This window comes from Tupaia chinensis, unplaced genomic scaffold (genome assembly GCF_000334495.1).
Source record: "Tupaia chinensis unplaced genomic scaffold, TupChi_1.0 Scaffold000465_1, whole genome shotgun sequence".
Lineage (NCBI taxonomy): Eukaryota > Metazoa > Chordata > Mammalia > Scandentia > Tupaiidae > Tupaia > Tupaia belangeri.
In genome coordinates this window covers 885,723-896,587 of record NW_006159974.1, presented here as the reverse complement: position 1 = coordinate 896,587, position 10,865 = coordinate 885,723, and the positions used below count along the sequence as shown (strand labels likewise).

At 56.8% G+C, this 10,865-nt stretch overlaps 1 long non-coding RNA gene across 1 annotated transcript in view; it reads left to right on the top strand.

Moving 5' to 3' along the window:
- The window catches only part of LOC114009112 (uncharacterized), a 12,669-nt gene extending 1,804 nt beyond the window's left edge, over positions 1 to 10,865 (top strand). Inside the window, exon 4 of the long non-coding RNA XR_003550579.1 lies at positions 10,782 to 10,865. This is a non-coding gene — a long non-coding RNA (uncharacterized LOC114009112). The remainder of the gene's footprint in view (positions 1 to 10,781) is intronic.

Here is a 10,865-nt window from a genome sequence, read left to right as displayed (position 1 = left end):
CCCGCCTGTAGGTACGGCCTGTTTGTCCTCGGGTCTTGGACCTCTGCTCCCTCACTCCCGACTCCTGGTCGTCCCTTAGGGGGTGCGCGTGTATGGGCACCACTGCCCCGGCGAACGCTGCCGCACGAGCCCTGTCCGCGCGTGTCGCCTTTGTGTGCGCGGGTGGGAGGGAGGAGGGCGTGCGAGGGAGGGGATGCGCCCCCCGCAGGGATCGGCTCGCCGACCCCCAACCCAGGCGGAGTGGGGAGTGGCCGAGCTGCCTCGGGAGCAGCTGCGCCCCCGCCCCTTCCTATGCTCCCGGACAGGCGGTAGGGTGAGCACTGCGGGCCCCACCGAGAGAAGGTGGTCCCTGGCCGAAGGGAGGGGTGCCCAGGTTTCTTCCCTAGGTAGGAGTGGTGGGGTTAAACCTGAAACGAGGATGAGGGTTACGGGCTGGGGTCGAGAGGGATCTCTTCCAGGCCACAGTCCACGGGCCGGCACGCCCTCCGTTTGCCCAGGCCCGCTTTCTCTCGGTAGCCGACCCGCCCACCCGGAGATGTCTCGGCAACCCCTGTTAGTGAGGAGGATCTCTAGTTGCGAGCATCACCGAAGGTGCTCGGGAGGCCGGCGCCTTTAAGAAGGGGCGGGTTCGTGCCCTCCATTCAGGCCCCAGGGCCTCAGCCATTGATGAACCTGCGGGCTGCGCGGGGCGCGGGCCCGGAACCGCGCCAGCCTGGCCGGCTGAGGCCAGGCGGAGGCGGGACACATCCTGGCCCCTAGCAGTCCCTGAATTGGGGGTCTTCGGAAGAGAAGTCTGCAGTCACTAGGGCTCTTCCGGAGCCACTCAGGGCAGAATGGCCAGCGTCAGGAATGACCATGGACATGAAGAAGCCAAAATCTCTGTTCACACCGTGCTGCAGCAGCAGATCGCTCAGGGGCTACTGTGAGACCTGGGATGACCCCTACCTCTTCCCTGAGCCCACACCGTCTACCCTGTAACGCGGGGACGGTGCTGCCTGCCTCCTAGCTGGGTAAGGAACAGGAGGGGTCTCTGGCCAAGGAATCACAAAGCACTTGAAGAGTGAGCCCCTCTGCCTCTGTTGGGGGAATGAGCTGAAGTTCCCCTACTCTGCCCCATCTTAAACAAATCTCTTCCCTCCTGACTTCCCTGCTCCATCCAGGAAGCTCCTGGCTGAGGGAGTGACCTAGAACTTTTCAGCTCCAGGGACTTTAGGAGAGGTCTGGCAGCCGGCACTAGGGTGGATTGGTGGTGTGGGTTTCCCAGGCAGTTTCCTACCGCCTGCTTCCTTCCACTCTCCTTCCTTGGAATCTCTCCACCGAGTTCTGAAACATCCCCACCTTCTGGAGGGTGTGAACCTTGGTGGACAAGAGCTTCTGCTGATGCGTAGCGGTTGGTTTTGGGGGATGAAGGTTAATGCACACTCTTCTCCTGGCCCTTCTTGGGCAAAATCTGAAGTCTCTAAACCCCATTTCCCTATTTAGTGTGGGTTTTCTGGGGAAAACTCCCAAACACATCTAGGAGGGTTTCCCTCTAGGATGTTGGAGAGCAGGGGACAGATGGGGGGTGCCCTCCATCCAGGTGGACCCAGGACCTCCCAGGGCTGAGTTTTTGTTTGTTGAAAGGTTTTTGCTATAGGACACGTGTGCTCGCCAGACAGACAGAGACAGAGAGACAGAAGGTGAGAAATCTCCCCACAAGGGGGATGGCCACACCGCAATCCCTTCTCCTCCGTTCTCCTCTGGGGATCTCTGGCACGCATGCACACGCGCCTGGCGTGAGTTTTAAGCCACTGGGTCCGGGACTCAAACCGCAGTCGACTACATGGGAGTCCAGCGACATAGCCATTACGCTAACTGCTGGTCCCGCCAGGGCTGTTTTTGGTTCCCAGCTAACTCCTGTATTTCTCATGGCATCTTTACAACAGCCTTGTGGGTCTGCTATTATTGTCCTATCTTACAGAGGAGGAAGCAAATTTAGGGAGGGAAATTGACTTACCCAAAGTCACTCAGCTAACAAGCCAGACCACTTCTTCCTGGCAAGAGCCTGGATCTCCACTTCTCACAGTGTCCAGCCTGGGGTTGTTGGGAATTGGGAGTTATATGCACAGGCCTCCTGGCTGCTGTCCTCAGAGGGGTGGTCAGTGCTCTGGGGCCCAGGGAGGTTTCTTTCCCTCCTCGCCTAGGTCTGTTTTTGTGGCTTGCTCTGTCCCAGTGGATAGCAGGCATGGCTTCTCAACACAAGGTCACAGCCCACACCTATGTGGGAAGGGCCAGGCAGGACATCACCATGTGAGAGTACAGCATCTTTTGGCTCCTCCAGGTAAAATAGGGTTTGGGCTCCATTCTCCAAATTCTTCTACCCTCTAAGGATTGTGCCTCCCTGGTGAAGGAGGAAGCATCCCAAATCCCTGGAGTATTATGAAGGGAAAGGAGGATGAAGGTAGAGGTAGGGACAGGATAAAGATGTGTCCCAAAGACTCTGGAGGCTCTGGAGCCTGCCAACTACTGAAACAGGCAAGGCAGTGGGTGACCCAAGCAGAGGACAAGCAGGGGTTGGAGGAAGAGGATGTATTATTGATAGAACTCGGATGTGGTAAGTTTGAGGTACCTGGAAATCAGCCAGGCTGGGAGTTCAGGAGCGTGGAGGAAGGTCTAGAGAAGCTTTGTAAGCACCTACAGTACCCAGAGTTCCAGGATCCTCAGAACTGAGGGGAGCACTGGAGGGCTCAGGTGCTGCTGGCATGTGTGTCATGAAAAAGCCAGAAGGCAACTGGCAGGCCAAGTGGCAGGGATTGAGAAGGAAGTTGTAGGTGGGAGAGTTGGGGGGAGGGCAGAGCCCAGATGAGATCCAGGGCATTGGGAGAGAGGGAGAGGCTGTGAGGCTCAGGCGATGGCTGGAGAAGGGGCACCTCTGTTCCACTACCCCAGGAGGGAAGGGTGGGATGGGAGAAGAGTGGGGCCAGTACAGCTAGAGCCAGCCTAGCCTGCTCTCCACCTATAGGCCATCCAGGAACTGTCCAGCACCAGGTGCTCCTGAAGGAGGACGGGCCTCTCTCTCGAACCCCAGACTCTGGCTTAGCTTGTGGTCCTGATCACTGTTCATCTGACCTTTAGTCTCCTATGGGGACTAGCTCTGGACCTTACTTTCCTATGGGGGCCAGCTCTGGACTCCTTTGCACCCCATTTTTAGAGCACCCCTTCTTCTAAGTGTGTGTTTCCTTTCCTGAAGGAGGGACTGGGTCCCCTCACACATACACTCTGCCCTGCTGGAAGTAGCCAGTGCTCCAGAAAGGGACAGATTTTGAATAGGACTCCACACCCCCAGCTTGTCCATTCTGCAGCTCTGGGCCCACCTGCATGGCACCTCCATATAGCAGGAGCCCCAGGGAATGATGGGCTAGTCGCCTCCCTTGCTAGAGCTCTGGTTCTCCATCTGCACAACAGGAGAAGCTCCTCTTTCTTACAGAGAAGATGTGAGGGGAGAAGGGTTTCAAACAGTAGATGGGGTTCTGGAGAGCTGACCTCAGCCCTTGGTGAAGCCTAGCTTTGTTTTTCAGGGAGCAGCCTCTACAGCCATCTGCCCAAGCAGTTGCAGGAAGGAAGAGAATGCTAGATATTTAAGAAGTAGGTTGGAGGGAGCTTTTTTTAAGAATTATTTCATTGTATGGGACCAGCAGATGGTGTGATGGTTTCGTTGCTGGATTCCCATGTAGTCGACCGCAGTTCGAGTCCCAGACCAAGAGGCTTAAAACTCACACGAGGCATGTGTGCATGCATGCCCAAAATCCAGAGAGGATAACAGAGGAGAGGGATTGCAGTGTGACTATTCCCTCTGAAGAGTAATTTCTCAATTTCTCTCTCTCTCTCTCTCTCTCTCTCTCTCTCTCTCTCTGGAAAGTGCATGTGCCCTATAGCAAAAAAAAAAAAACTAACTCTCAATAAAATAAGAATTATTTGGGACCAGCAGTTGGCGTAATGGCTGTGTTGCTGGACTCCCATGTAGTTGACCACAGTTTGAATCCTGAATCCAGTGGCTTGAACTCACACTGGGCACGTGTGTGTGCGTGCCCAGAATCCCGAGAGGAGAATGGAAGAGAGGGGATTGCATCATGGCCATCCCCCTGGGGAGGGTGATTTCTTGCTTTCTGTCTCTGTCTCTGTCTTTCTGGCAAGCGCACGATACAATAATCTCTCCAAAAAAGACCAAAAAGAATGACTTAATTTTATTCATTATTTTTTTTTAACTTGATCAGACAGAGGCAGAGAGAAAGGGAACGTAAGAAAGCAAGCCAGCAGGTCTGGGACTTGAACCACAGTCAACCATGCGGGAGTCCAGCACCTTACCACCACACCACCTGTGCCAGCCCCACGGGAGCGGAGCGTTGATTTTCTAATTAACTACTTAGTTAGTTCAAAACTAACCCTTGAGGCCATGTTCCTCTTACCTTCATCTCAACAGAGAAGGACACAGAGGTCCCAGTTGTGCAGCTGGGAGGCAGGGTAGCCAACCCAGACGGTCTGGCTCCATATCTCAGACTTTTAACCACACCACTGTCCCAACATGTCGAATAACCAGATGGGGACGTGGAGAGATGTCCAGGTCCTGGGGCCACCTGGGACTGAGGTCTGCAGACCCTAGAAGCAGCAGGGCTTATTGAGGTTGGGGGTATCAGTAGAAGGTATAGGTTCAGCAAAAGGGCTCGCCCCCTCCTACGGTGGCAGAGGCTGAGAACAGTGTGAGAGGCAAGGGTGTACCAGGCAGAAAGCGGTCGGCCACCTCCCCATGACACTCCTAAGAGCAGGCCTTGGGCCGGGAAGCAATCCATGAGGGAGAGCAGGGATGCTCAGGCACTCACTCCCACTGCACAGCTGTAGGAACTGATAGGCAGAAGAGCCAAGACCACCAAGTGCTCCCCCAACTCACCCGTCCAGGTTAAGGTCCCAAGAGCTCTTAATCAACACCTGTCCTTGTCACCAGAGTGCCACCCACACCTACTCTGCAGCAAAGCCCCAGCAGGTTCAAGGTGTTAAGACCGAAAATGTGCCCAGTTTGTCTTCCACCAGGGTCATGGGGTGAAAGCAGATAGTCTGGGTGGCAAGGGTTGGGGAATTCCAGCTACATCCCCAGCCTGGCAGGAGGCCCAGGTTCAAAGCCTGCCCTGTGGGACATGGCCTCTGGAGAGGTGGGGGTTGGGCAAACTTGAGGACTAGTGCCAAGTACCCAACAGCAAAGTGGAGGATGGGTCCTCTGTGCGCTGTTCCTTGTCCAGGGGGCAGTCAGCCAGCGAGAGGGCCTCCAGCCTGAAGGGATGGCCTGCCCAGTGTCCTGAATGGGGAGGGGTGCAGAGAAGGAGCTGTTAGGGTGGAAGGAACTGTCCACAGAGGCTAGGTGACACAGAGGGACAGCAGGGCCTTCCTTGGAAAGTGCACAGCTGAGTGGGCCATGCCAGTGCTCATAAGAGAGTGAGACCCTCCGGGGTTACAGGCCAGACACCCCCAACAGGCATGGGTGGGGCCAGAGTACCAAAGGGTGGTAGAGGAGAGTGAGGCCTTGTCTCTTCTTGTATTGGGGGGACCCCCAAGAAGAAGCCTCAATTTCCCCAGTGTGAATGGTCCATTAGAGGGAAACACTGCCCACCCCAGTGGAACAGACGACTCAAAGTTCTAATCGTCTTCATGTTCTTGGTTGTCTAAATGCAACTCTGAACGCTGCAGAGGTGGCCCCAAGGGCAGTTGTGGACAGAGCACCCTTGGCCTTCCTAGGCCAGGCCCTCTTCCCTGCAGCTTACAGCTCCCAACCTCCCCTCCCCCCCCAACAAGAGAGTAATGTCTGGGCCCCACTCAGTCTCTCCATCTATAACGAGGGTTGCGCGAGGGTACAGGAGGAAGGCGAGGGATCTGGGCTGCTAGTTGGCGTTGCAAGTGGTGGACCATCCTTTTTCTGGGGGCTCTGGGGTCTCCTGTGGCTGGGAAGCCATAGGCCCTGAGCCACCGCTCTCCTGAAACCCAGCGGGGATGTGGGCGGGGCTGGAGCCTCTCCCCGCCCCCCCAGGGCCTCCGCCCACTTTGCGCTGCATCGATTGGTCGTTGGCCCATTAGCGGGGGCGGCCAGGCTGCCTCGTCAATATTTTAAGGAATGACCGGCTAGGCAGTGGGGTCCGGAACTGCAAGCTGGCGGAGCTAAAGACTGGCCTTCCCCGCCTCCCCGCCTTTTCCAATTGTCAGCGCTATTTTTACCTCCGGAAAGCCGGCCGCCCCCTCCCCCAAGCCCCAAGCCCGAGTGTGCGCAGCGTCTGGAGTCTGGACTGTGTGTCTCGCTGGGTGACTGGGGGCGGGGGTCTCCTGTCTAGGTTATTGGCTGTGGGGTTAAGAGAGGCCACGGCTCGGAAAGGCGATGGGCGGGGACTGGATTAGGCTTTCTCTGCCCAAACTCCACCCCGTGCCCTGCCCTTCCCCGCCCCTCTGAAGCCCCATCCCAGATGGGAACAAAAAACGTTTTTCCAGGAGAAGCCAGACAGCCCAGCTGGGCCTAGAAAACCCGAGGGTGATGGATAGGGGGGAGCGTGCTCTGCCCAACCGCTGGGCGAGCAGCCAGCACCTGATCCCTGGCCCCGGGTGGGCTCCCTTTGTCTCCAGTTCCAGTCCTCAGAGAAGCCTCCTGTGAAAGTGAGAGGCAACCCCCTACCTGCTTGGGGTCCCAGTCTTCGGCTTCCAGGGACTGTCACTTCTACATTAGAATCAGAGGTCCTTATAAGCCACTGCTCTGGTGCAATGGTGCCCTTTTACTAATGGGGATCTAATGTACCCCAGATTTCATGCCCAGGTCACCCCATGCTGCAGGGCCCCTGACTCAGCAGGCCTTTTCTGGCACCCTGGTCTGTGGGAAGAGAGCTGGGACACTGACCACAGAACCAAGAGTGCCAAGGACTACAGGACACAGCCAATCAGGAAAGGAGGGCCAGTGCAGGGTTGAAGCCTCCCTGGAAGAAGAGGCTCTTATACAGTCTAAAGGCAGAGGGGAATTTGAATAGTCATAGGATGAGGAGGACAATCCAGGCAGGAAAATGAGGCTGGCAGAGACAGGGAGGTGGGAATTTTCAAGAAGCCACTGGGGTTGGGGCAGCCTAAGCCTTTAAGGCAGATGGACAGTCTAGAGGGCAGGGGTGAGGTGGTCCACCTTGCTTCTAGTACCTCATAGCTTCCTCCCCTTTAGGCCCTGCTTTTCCCACCTCTGGGTCTGTGGTCGCCGACATAACAGAGGACTCTGAGCAGCACATTGGCTGGTCCCCAGAGAAGACTGGAAGTGCCTCATGGCCCCAACTGGAGGTTCGGAGGTGCCTGGCCAGTGGGCTATCACATTGTAGAGACCACCTCCCACGTATCCTTCCAAGGAGCAGCAGCCACTCATTTCCATTTTTGCAACAAGGCTCCAAGGTTGAGAGCATAGGCAGCGGCACTCGCTCCGGGAACGGTGGGGTCAGCCAACGTCCCTACCTCGGCCTCCTCCCTGGTTCTGGCCAAGGGCGGTTGGGGACAGCATACCCTTGCCCTGCCGTGGCCCAACCCTCTCCCCTGTAGCTTGCAGCCTGCCCTTTGCAGAAGGCCTATCAGCCTCAGTCTCTCATCTAAAGCTAAGTGTGGGGCTGTCTGCTGGCCTTGCTGCTGGGCGACTTTAACTTTGGCCAATCCCTGGGTAACCGCAGGCTCTGTGCCAGGTCTCAGGCCATAGGCTTCTGGGTCGAGGACAGGTAGTCAGGGCAACCCCTACCTCCTAGTGCCTGCCTGGCTCTTCCCTGACTAGGACATGGCCACAGCAGCCATACCCTTGGCAAATTCCTCTGAGTTCTGGTCCTACCTCCAAGGAGAGTGAGCTGGGCCTGCCTGTGCAAGCCCCCTCAGGGACCTGTCCCCCAACTCTGTGACTTCTCCCTGCCAAGGGTTTTCCCAGGCAGCAGGGAGGGACTGTGAGAACCAGGCACCTGCCCCAGACGGCGGCACAATCATCTCACACAGACATCCAACGCCTAGTCTTCCCGGGCTACCCTGTCCTTTAATCTGTCCCCGCCCCCAGTGGTCCCAGTGGTACGAAGGAGAGATGGCTATTGCAGGGAGCACTGGCCTACTGGGCAAATGGATGGGCTTGGAGCACAGAGACAGGGCCTCATAGGTCTATCCCAGCCCCAGGAAATGCCACCCCCACTGGTCAAGCCAAGGTCAAGGCCTGGGCACTCCACCTTCCCTGAAAGACACGGTGACAGGCATATTCCTGCTCCAGACCCAGGGGAAGGAACAAGTGCCAGACCTGGGTTGGGACTCTGCTCCCAATAAGAGCCTATGGCACCTGACAAGACAGACATGGGAACAAATTCCTGGAGCATCCTGCAAATGGAGGCTTGCAAGCAGCACATGCAGGACAGGACGGAAGGAGTTCAGAGGAGACGCTTATACCAGCCTGGGCAGGGAGGCCAAGGGAGGTCTTCCTGGAGGAAGCACTCTCAGGATTCATTATTGAAGGGTGACTAGGAGTTAGCCAGATGAAGAAAGGAGGAAGAACAGGGCAGGGGAAAGGTCAGGGATGAGCAAAGCTCTCCTCCCCCCACCCTCATGGACTCTGAACACCATCACTACCTCCCAACCTCCAGCGCCCAAGTCCGGCCCCCAAGTCATTGCTCAGGCCTGCAGTGCACTCTTGGTCCTCTACAGGCACGAGGCACAGCACAGACCCCCACCGCCTGGGGTGGGGGAGCCTTCCTAACCTCCTACTCCTCTCCTACCCAATCCTGGCCAGGGGTGTCTACGGAGACCGGGTGTTTTGGAAACTGTCTTCAGCACTAAGCAGCAGCATCAGGTGGCCCTGTGTCCTCCTCAGGGCTGTCCTGTGGTTATTGACTACAAATCGATGGCCAAGGTTGCCCTAAGGAGAGGGAATTCCCACGATGCCCTCTGGCCCAGAGGCCTCCCAGATGATGTCACTGAAGTGGGGCAGCTATTTTTACCTGGCGTTTAATTACATGGTTTGGATCCCAGAGGAGAGATGAGACGGTGCTCCCGGGAGCTGTGAGGGACAGGCATGCCGGGAAAGGTGGGATCCTGGGAGCACAGGTGAGGTCATGACCTTCCACCTCAGTTCCTCAGGAGGACAGTCCCTTCTCCCTTCACACTGGGCTGGACCCTCAGACGGGCTTTGCAGGGCAGGCCACATCACCCCACTGGGAATCCCCCCCCACCCCCCGCCTGTATGGAAGTGCATGCACACACCAAGCTAAGCCTGTGTCCCCGGGGGTGATGACCACCTTGGGGGGTAGGCAGACTAGACCCCCACGTAACTGACTGGATACACACCATGCAGGTTAGCCTTCTAGAGTGGTGAGGACGCAGTGGCGAGGGGCCTGGGAAGGGAGGATGCTGGGGTGAGAGACAGCTGAGATTCTTGTTCTGGGGCTTCTCGAAGTAGGTTGGATTTTGGTGGGAACTCTGGCAGGAACAGGACCCCAGAAGGTGGGAATACCAGTAGAAGCATGCAGACCACAGCCATGGAAGGGTCTTGAGGCAGGGCCTTCGCACTGTAAGGTGACCCTCTAGACCTGGAGCCACACAGACCTGAGGGAGAATTCTGGGCCTGTCTTGTCACTTACCGGCTGTGCGTCCTCAGGCCGAGAGTGAGGGCTTAGACAGTGACAGCTGTAACACGCCTGGTGTGCTGAACACATTCATTTGTTCATTCACTCGGTATTTATTGAACACCTGCCATAAACCTAGCACCAGGAACACGGCCACTTCAAAGACTATCAGAATCCCTGCCTCATGGAACTGGCATTCTCTGGGAAAAGGGGGAGAAGGAAGACATACAGCCAAGCAAGGAACTATGTGGCATGTCAGTGGGGATAAGCATGGTGAAGAAAAACAAGCTGAGAGCCAGAGCGCTGGACAGAGCAGAAGTGTTTATGATTTATTTTGTTTAGTATTCTCAATAAAAGAGTAAGGGTAAGCCCTATTAATAGGAAAAGCTATTAGCCAACACAATATATGAGCAAAAACCCAAAGGAGATGAGAGAGTGTGAGGGGAAACACATTCCAGGCATGTGCAAAGGCCCTGAGGTAGAATACAGCTGGCAGCTTCCAGAACTGCAAGGAGGCAGGAGGTAAGCCCAGAGGGTAGATGGAAGATCCTGGCAGGCAGGCGTTGGGGGCTGTGCTTAAGACGTTGGTTTTTACTCTCAGTGAACGGAAGCCACCGCAGGACTTCAAGCAAAGCAGGGATTGGTCTGTCCTGTTTCGGAAGTGATAACAGGGCTCCTGGATGGGGCACAGGCTTTAGGAGGGCGGGAAGGTAAAGATCCCGGGAACCAGTGAGGAAGCTGCTGAAGCACTGCAGGCCAGAGAAGGGGCTGCCTGGATCCCAGGAAGCAGCCTGGGTGGGAGGAGTGGAAGAGGAGTCGGGTTCCTGCCATATTGCAAAGGACTCCATGTGACTTGGGAGCCCCGTGAGGTCACTGGAGGCGCCTCTGCCAGCCCCAGAAATGATCCTGTGGTTCCTTAATTGTGCTGTTTGAGAAGAGAGTGAACTGGGGTTTCCCTCCCGCTGACACTACCTACTTCCCGGTAGTCATTCTCTTCCACCGGGCCTGCAAGCGTGGCCTGCTGTTCCCTGCCAGCAGCACACGGGTGCATGTCACTCCTACAGCCTCAGGGAGCCCTGCAGGAACAGGAGCGCTGGAGAGGGGGGACTGCTGGGTGCCTGGTCAGAGGTCTGAAAGTCATGGGTGCTCTTCTCGCCACAGCTGCGGCGGGCTGCGATGGGACGGGAGCCATGAATGGTGCAGCCCCCGGCCCTGCCGCAGCCGCCCCCGGCCCCGTCCCGGGCC